Genomic DNA, 10,187 nt, shown 5'->3' with positions numbered 1-10,187 from the left:
GGTTTCAAAAAGAATTGAGACGTTGATCAATAAATCATTCTCCGACAACACCGACCAGGGTTATGTCACATGGGATTTATTGAGCCCAGATCACCTTTTTATTGTTATACTGTACAAACCCTAGGTAAAATGCACACAAAGCTGCTGTCCCATACACTGATCTGCACAACCTGTAGCCTATGGCCTGTAATGTGCTGCTTGTGCATATAAAGTATGTTTTTCTGATGTTTTACTTCCACACATCACTGAATACTAATCATTACATAAGACCCTTAATACTATTTATTGCACACACACACACACACACACACACACACACACACACACACACACACACACACACACACACACACACACACAGACGCTGGCCATCTTGGAGGTCTAGAGTTTCCAGCTCCATTAATTCTTTCCACCCTAAGGACAATCTAAAACTCCTGGCTGACCCTGAAGCTGCCCTCTTCCACCTCCAGCCGACCCTGTTGGTGTCAGCTCAGTTGGGAAATTCTGACTGAGGTATCTATCCTGAGCTTGGAGGGAATATACAGTACAGAAGCAGCATGTTCACAGTGACAGAGTGTGGAATGATCGTCAGCATAGGTGTCATTGTAACACAGGGAAATATTGTGTGACACTGCTGCTGCTGTATGTGTGCACAGTGCTCAAAGGACCGGAAATGAATATCCGCCATTATTCCATTCATCAAAATGCAACTGCCTTCTGCAGAGCAGGATAACAGATAAAGGGACCGATGAGTTATATCACCTCCTTCAAGCCAACAAATGAAAAGGAAATCATGTCTGTCTACTGAAATATTTTAAGGCGACAAAGATCTTATACTATTTCAGATATTGTGGAAAAGGGAAATGTGTAGACTTATGCCTCGTTTCCACCGAGTAGAGCGGGTCGGATCGGGTAGTTTGGCTTTTCATTTGCCAAAAGTTGGGTAGGGTACGGATTAAGCGCACCTAACCGCTCTGAGCCGCTCCAAATCTCAGTACTCCTCCGTAGGGGTACTAGCCGCCTGAAAGGGTGCCTAAAAGGCGGAGCTACACACTGCCGTCATTTGATTGGTCGAAAGAATAATTTCCGCCATGTGTAGTCATCTCGGCAAGAGTGAAGATAGTCTTGTGTTTTGGCGAAAATGTGAGCACAGCTCTGTTTAGTGTGTGGTGTTTTTCCTCGTCAATAAATTAATCAGTTGGTTACACTGTGTCCCATAGTCACGTAGCTGCCGCAGCCAGCACTGTTCGCTCACTGTCTCTATGAGTTGCGCCGAGCCGTCTCTGTGTGTTTACGCCATAGATAGTAGTAAATACATGCTCACAACAACACGGGGGGAATACATAAAGAAGCGGCTGGTTTGAATCATTTCCGCCGTTTGTAGTCACCTCGGCTAGAGTGAAGAGAGTTTTGGCGAAAATGTGAGCGCGGCACTGTTTATTGTGTGGTGTTTTTCCTCGTCATTAAATGAATCAGTTGGCTACACTGTGTCCCACTGCTACGATGTCACGAAGCTGCCGCAGCCAGCGCTGTTCGCTCACTGTCAGTTGCACCGAGCCGTCTCTGTGCTCACAACACGGGGGGAATAAATAAAGAAGCGGCTGGTTTGACCAAGCAAAAACAAGAGACCGCTGGCTTGACCACAGTTGTTCCACAGCCCGATAGTTTGACCCACATTCTGGCGGCGGCTATCGCAGTCCAGCCTAAACCCCGCCCTACCAGTAAGGGTAGGGTCGGCGGTGGAAACAACACCGAGATTCTTAAAAGTGAGCTGTCCCGCTCTGAGCCGCTCCGATCCGACCCGCTCTACTCGGTGGAAACGAGGCATAAGTGTCCTTAACAGGAACGCTCTGAGACAGCATTAATATGACAGCATTATCTAAAAAATATTCCACTGTGCTGCGTTAGGCTCTTTGTTGTCCGAAATTACAATTCCAAATCCATGCAACGGCAAAAATTTAAAGAGATGTAATGAGATATATTGCATGTTGTTTAATTATAAACTGAAATGTAGATTCCTCAAATGCGTATCCAACAAACCCCTCAGACAGGTCACACCTCTTCTATTGTCTTATGCTCAGAACTCCCCCTGCTGTATCTTCAAACTGCCCCCCCCCCCCCACTGCCCCCCCTCACACTCGCATTGCTTTGTTGTTATGGTGAACTGAAGCCATTGTTGTTGCCAGGATAAGACACCTGAGCCCTGGGCTTCCTTGATCGGATGGACCTCCATGTTCTAACAGGATCCAAGAACATGAAGCCTGTGTTGTTTGATTAAATACTCCTTGCTTGATTATTACAGCCTTATGATCTCATTTTCTCACTACAGAGACAAAGTGGCCCTGGTTAAATTTGAATGTCCGAGTATGACTTTGAGAGGATTTGGTCGACGTGCTTGCTACAGTAAAAATATGATCCTCTTATCTTCAAAGAGCTTTTCTGGGGGCGCCCTTAGCTCAGTTGGTAGGGCGTCCCCCCCCCCCCCCCACCGGGCCAGGCCCAGCAGCAGACCCGGGTTCGATTCCCGCCCGCGGTCGTTCTCTACATGTCACTCCCCTCTCTGCCCCATTTCACTATCCCTCTGCACATGTCCCTTTGCGCTATCAATAAAGCATAAAAATGCCCAAAAAATATCTAAAAAAAAAAAAAAAGCCAGTGCAAAAAGTCACCAGACGGAACACTAGCTCAGAGGTCTTTCAGGGTTGTTTAGGAGAGCTGCTAGAGGCTGGAAATCTGCACCCGGGATCATAAACCGATTACATCTGTATCCAACTCTCAGAGTCCCTCTTGATTTGTTTGCAATAGAATCCCTATAGAAGTACAGTATGTGTGTGTGTGAGCTAGACAAATAATTGATCACAAAGTATAAATGTAGACACTGGATTGAATGACTTTGGATTCAGATCACATGTTTTTTCCCTGTTTTTCTCATGCTTACATCGGTCACATGAGGGTCCCGAACCCGTGCTGCGTAACAGTATTAATGGCCACAAATCGATGTAACCTTGCAACGCTGTATTTACTTCTCTCTCTCTCTCTCTCTGTGTCTATGCAGCCTGCTGTGACAATTCAGCATTGTTTTAGTCTTGATGTGGGGGCTTTGCTTTGTTCGTTAGGGGGCATGCGTGTGGGACTGTTTGGGACTGTGGACAAATCTGATAATAAACAGCACACACTGCACTGTAGCCTGTCCCGAGCCGCTTTAACAAACGTCCCCGTCGCGCGCCACAAAGATGCTGCAAAACTGCACAGCACACACAGTTGCCAGCTTTAGTTTGTCAACAGTAATGTTATCATACTGCATTTCATTCATCATCATGCTGATGATTAGAGCGACGGGCGATTAACAGCTTCATTTTGAAAGGCTTATTTGATTTTTTAAAGGAAACGTCTCCTATCTGATTTGTTGACTTATCATTGTTAACTCATCATTGTGGACAGTGGTTAGGTCTGTTTACACAAGGACACATGACCAAAGAGCACACACACACACACACACACACACACACACACACACACACACACACACACACACACACACACACACACACACACACAGCATGTAAGACAAAGAGCCTTAGCAGCCGTTCAAAAGGATGACATACCCAAAAATTAAGCCATACTCCCCATTAGACTCTATGTTTCCTGTTAAAACATTCCCATCCAGCCTGGCATAACCGGAGAGCAGTCCTCTCTCTCTCTCTGCTTCAATCTATAACACCAGGCTTTCCAATCGTATCATGTTCACACACACACACACACACACACACACACACACACACACACACACACACACACACACACACACACACACACACACACACACACAGCAGCCATCCTACTATTAAAGCATAAACGAGCATGTCACATGGAGAATAAAAACAGCCTCACCTTAGCAGTGAGGAAGTGTGGTATGGTATCCGCAGAGGCTTTCGGTTTCCAGCCTGCACTGAGTACAATCGCAATGTTTATACCAGCGCTTCTCCTGCTGCTGCTGCTGTTGCCATGGTTATTCATCCAGACCCTGTATGTTCTGCAGTACCCCCCCTATCCTTATCCCTCCCTCTCTTCCCCCCCCTCTCTCTCTCTCTCTCTCTCTCTCTCTCTCTCTCTCTCTCCCTCTCTCTCAATGTGTCTCTCTCCTGATGGGGATTTTCAATTTGGGGGAGTGCGGCAGCGTCTGTCGCGGAATCTAGCTCTTTGTTAATCCGCCCTGCGCTTGGCAGACAATACAATATAGACTGTGGATAGTTTCATACAGGGAATATTAATAGCCAGCACCCAGTCTGTGTGTTTGTGTGTGTCCTGCAGCCGCTGCACTACAATATAGTGTGTGTGTGTGTGTGTGTGTGTGTGTGTGTGTGTGTGTGTGTGTGTGTGTGTGTGTGTGTGTGTGTGCGCTTCCAGCAGACGAGCTGACGTCAGAGCCTGCCCTCTAAAAGCTGAAGTGAACCGTGCAGTGAGAAATGACCCTGCCAAGAAACAAAGGATGCGCGTTGCACAGACATTAACGAAGAAAATAAATAAATGAATAAAAAGCATGTGGGTGTCACGTGACATGCAGGCTTTGGTAGATTAGGAACCATTGACTTTTTCCTGACTATACTTGGAACACTACCAACATAAGAGGATACATCAAGAATCAGCGCTGAAGCACTAGATAATGTCATCATTTCCCAATAATAAAATGACATTTGAAAAATGTGTAAATGTGGCACTCTTGATTGGGAATGTAATTCAACCTAATAATGTTATAACTTAACCAATAATGTATTAAAAAGTCCTGACTGATTTTTTAATAACGTTCACTAGATAATGTAAAACATGGCTTTGATGGGGATGTATTACATGTTCAGGTTGACCATTTTTTTCCAAACTGATGATGTAATAATTGTGACTGATAGAAATGTAATAGGCTACTATGTTTACTTTCAATCCAGAGTTCTACAATTAGTGTTTTATCGCCTTTTAACATCAAGATACATCAAACCCTCGATGGCTTGCATCGATTTAGTCAACAAAAGTGTTCCATACTTTACCAGTGTTATTCAATAATGTATAATGTGTTTAATAATGGAATAAGGTATTATATTATTTATTACGTTATTGGGAAATGATCACATTATCGGGTCCTACCTGGTCTCTCTGGTTAATAGGTTGCCTAAAAAGATAATATCTGACTCATTTGTTGAGTTCCCATCTTCAAATGAAAGGCTAACTGTGATTGCTATACAGAATAACATTGTTATTGCAGCAATGTGATAATAGGTTGTTTGTTGTCCATCTGAAAAAGGATGAAGTTGCAAGTTACAATTCATTTAAACATCTATAACTTATTCCAAAATAAAATTTAAATACTTAATTGATGAATATCAATACCTTGAGTCTTGAAGCCAAAACGGCCTTAAGTCACATGATGTGGCTAGCTTAAGGCTGGACTACCACCCTGGAAAAGTGTGCAACTGCCATGGTGCCCCAGAACTCCAGGGTTGCAGACTTCTGCGTCAAATGTTTTTTTTTTCATTTAAAATAAAAAAATATAAATAGTTCACCTAAAACCTGCTGTTAATTGATTCAACAACCATTTAGGGGCAGATGTGAACGCAACATGTCTTAACTTTAAACCTATTTTTTTTTAAGTGGGTTGTTAGCAAACCTTGTGTAGGCTTTACGTTCAGAAGACCCAAAATTAGCATTTATAGTCATGTTTCAGGGCAACATTAATTCTCTATTCAGCTCTATTTTGGTCGACATAAACTCATGAAATATATTGCTGATGGCAGCTAAATAACTAGAAAAAAGTGTCTACAATAGTGGAGAGAGTGAACCAATACGGCAAAGTTGTGGGTCATTAAACAAAACAATGAGTGGAAATACATTTAAATGCTCTGTAAAGCTGAAGGGAACTGCAGAGTCAGGTGACATACTACCCACAACACCATTTGCATTAGTTACACTTAGTTTTACACATTTAAAGGTAAATGTGCATGAAAGAGCATTGGAATAAGTGATTTACACTGCAAGATGATGACTGTGAATAAAGGGACTGCATTTAACACTAATAGTGTATCATTTAGGAGTTTCATTGAATTTAAATGCACTTGATGAAAAAAGGCTGACATGTTAATAATATTTGTTATATTTCACCCTTCTAGTTATCTAAGGAGTGAAGTGATCAGGGGCCTATTGCATAAAAGTGGAATAAAGACATCCAGGATGATTGATAAAGCCAGCCTTGACAAAGTCTAGCCTGGGCACTTTGGATTAGTCAGTTGCATAAACGCCAATCCAGGATGTAAAGGGGCTGCTTTGTCAAGCCAGGTGTAAGTAATTCTGTTAAGTGCCAGCCCACAGCTTTCAGAAGTAGACCCAAAGATCGAACACAGATTTACTGATGGAAAAATGGAAAAGACGGCCCATTTTCCCACAATGCCTTGCTAGTTTAAACCGTAAGTGAGGGGGCAGTTCATTTCATACAGGAGATGTATTCTCTGCCAACTGTTTTTGATGTCCCTGCATTGTTTTATGATAAAATAGTTGACAGTGAGCAGTCTGCAGGTGCATCTAAAAAATGTAATATCATGGAAAGTCCATTCAAAAAGTTAAACTTTCATAGATTCATTACACAAAGTGAAATATGTCAGGCCTTTTTTTTGGATGATTGATTGATCATGGAATAAAAAATCCAGTATCTCAAAATATTAGAATGTCACATACAACCAATCAGAAAAAGGATTTATAATACAGAAATGTCGACCTTCTGAAAAGTATGTTTATTCTAGATTAATTTCACTCCATGTTTAATGAATTTCTAGAATATATTTAAGTTTCACTTTTTGAATTCAATTACAGAAAAAAGGAATGTTTCATTGATATTGAATTTTGTTTTAGATGCACCTCGATATAGTGATAAGTACAAAGTGAATTTATTTGACCCACACTTGCAACGTCATCTGCCATCGATAATCAATTGTATAATATAGCCTGCAATATTGAACATCAATTATTATAATTTATATCATTGCATCTTAATCTAATTATAATTAAGTTAATTAAAAATGGTTCAGGTTAAATAAATAAAAAAGAAGGACTATTTAACTAAATGACAATGCAGTCTTTTATGTGGTACCTTAAAACAGGCTAATGAAAAGAAGATAATGGAATAACTGTTAAACACTTTGATTTCAGATCGGAGTGACAGCTGACTGAGCCAATCAGGCAACAGAATAAGTGTATCCTTTACGTTTAGCCTGGTCCCGACCAGGCTAAACGTAAAGGATAAATCTCCAGGGTAATTTATGTCCCTCTGCTTTTATGCAACCGGATCATGGCTAACGCAAGCCAGGATAACCGAAATATCCTAGGTTAATCCCTTATCCTAGTTTTATGCAATAGGCCCCTGAATGGCATATCAGCAAGGGAACAATGTATAGACAACCATTACCCAACACTGTCATGTTTGTTCCTGGCGGTCAGGTTCCACAATTTCAATGCCATCTGTCCTGGTTAAACAATTGCTCACAGAATAATCAATTGTCAGATAAGGGGGAGTGGAGGAGTATGTAACTGCAAATGAATAAAAGTGTCCATAAGCTGTTGGGTTTGGTAACTGTGTGTTTAACAGTTGTCAACAATAGGAAATGAGTTGTTTCTGCCGGCCTCTTTGGGTGCTCTGTGTAACTCTGATGCACCAAGTGAACCCATGCTTGATGAGGACTGCCCTCCTCCGTTGTTCCCAGCTTCACCTTCCCCCTTTAAAAAAATCAAACCCCAAAGTCAATTGCTGCTCTTCCCTCATGGCGTTCTGCCATAAGCTCTCTGCATACTCTTGATTAAGAGAAAAGAGCTATTGATTTCTTTCTTTCTCAGATGGTTGCCAGAGCCCAGATGACCGTATAGTCGGAAAACAAATGGCAGTTACTTCAGAGCAGTTACACAGCAAGGATACAATTTTTTTAACACAGCATAATATCATACTTAGGTGAATTTGGTTAAAACAGTCACTGTCTCGTGTACAGTATACATTTACTCTGCCTGCTAATGTAGTTTAGTAAATAGTAACCACCACAGTTTGTTTTATAATCATTCACTTTGAATGTTGCCAAGCTCACTGTTTCCTGCTGCCTCCAGTTGTTATGCTAAACTAGGCTAAACACATCATACTTTAAGCGAGACTTCCAAAAACAGAAACACACTATTCTTTTAAAAGTTTGTATTTGTAATTCAAGTGATGCGTTTTAGTAGTAAGACCAGTACCTTTAAGCTAGTATAAACATTTTGGCTAATATTAGCAGACTTCAGCAGTTTAGAAAAAGATTAGAAAGTATTGTGTGTTCAAATGGTAAACGCTATACTCTAAAGAGGATTATGTTTAATGTGTTGACACTCTCACATTAAAGGTCAACTATAATACAAAAGGCACTTTTTCATGGTTTTCCAACATAACTATGGGCTTCTGGTGTGAATAGAGACCCCCAAAGTATGAGAAAAAAACACTGTTTCTCTTTTTCTCCATCTTTCTGAAAACATTTGTTCAAAATCCCAGATTTCCCCCGGACATCAGAAATATGGACTCACCTCTCACCTTCAAATCCCACCTCAAAACACACTTATTTAGGCAGGCATACTCACCCATGGACTGAAAATCTGCTGCAAGCTCTGTGCTTTTTAAACTTGTTTTAATTGTGTTTTTGCCTTTTTTATGCATGTTAGGCGACCTTGAGTGCCTTGAAAGGCGCCATATAAAATAAATGTATTATTATTATTATTGGTGTGAATGCTGAAAGCATTCACAGCATTGATATTCTGCGTATTTATTGGTGTGAATGCTGAAAGCATTCACAGCATTGATATTCTACGTATTTGGTGTGAATGCTGAAAGCATTCACAGCATTGATATTCTACGTATTTATTATTATTCTTATTATTATTATTCCGCCCAAATTCATGCATGTCCATATCTTCAACATGCTTCATTCCACAAACTATATTCAACCATCTTCATATTCAGCCCATTTTTCACATTCCGGCTTTCATTCAAAATTTTCAAAAAAATTCATAACTTCATAATTAATAAGCAATTAAACCAAAATTATGAAAAGTTTAAAGTCTCTTCTTCTCCCTGACAATTCATCCTAGAAACACCATTCTTACGTCTAAATGTTCAGCTCATTCCAGACAACAATTATTCGTGAACAGATTTTTCATAAAATCCATAATTTCAAATAAATTCGACTTTTTATGAAATTAATATTTCATACAAAATTATGATTCCTCCTACTCGTTCATACTTCATCGTAGAAACTCGATTCAAAGTGTCCCATGTTCATCTTGCACGGGAGCACATTTCCATAATTCACTATTTTTTCATAAAATTCATAACTTCAGAGATATTTAAAGGTTTATTACACCCAAAATCCCTATAGGGAATACATTGGGAAATCGGCAAAACGCAAAGCGTTTTGCACTGATTTCTAACACTTCAAGCTCACTGATACTTCATCCTACAAAGTTAATTTCTTCGAGAAACAGTTCAGCTATCTTTCATCTTTCATTGTTAAAATTCAACCTTTTAAAAAAAATGCATAGTTTTCAAATTACTCAGCCATGTTTGACGCATGTAACATCAATTTTTGTGATATTTAGAGTGTGGCAGAGTGGAGGAGAGGAAATAAAAAAGAACACCAGAAATCTAAACGTAAACTGCTCTCAACTAAAACGTTTTTACATTAAAGAAACACATTTGACACTGAATATTAATTGGAATCTTCTGATTCTCACGGTATCTTCATTTTGTCTGTCAGACAAACGGTTTGCGAGATAGGAGAAGCAGTTTGGGATTATGCGTTAATTTAAAACCTCTGTCTGTGTGATCTGGTTGGGGAGACAAGTGGCCGTACGTGTGTAGATTACCAGCTGTTTACAATTGACACTGATTAGCTGTCTGTTACCATGGTGACCCCTGAACGTGCACCTGCCTTTGACTCAACAATGACATTATTGGCTAATATAGGTCAAACTCCAATCCCTTAGGGCCCGTGTCCACCTAACGCCTTTTTCCAGCGTTAAACGCTGGCTGTGCGCTCGGGAGTGTGTCTACTGAGCGTTTTTTACAACCGGTTTTTTCGACCGCTTTTTTCAAGCGTTTTATGAGCTGGGAGAGAGAGTGCTGTGATCGGGGGAGAGAA

This window comes from Ammodytes marinus (genome assembly GCF_949987685.1).
Source record: "Ammodytes marinus genome assembly, chromosome: 17".
Lineage (NCBI taxonomy): Eukaryota > Metazoa > Chordata > Actinopteri > Uranoscopiformes > Ammodytidae > Ammodytes > Ammodytes marinus.
This window is presented reverse-complemented; position numbering follows the sequence as displayed.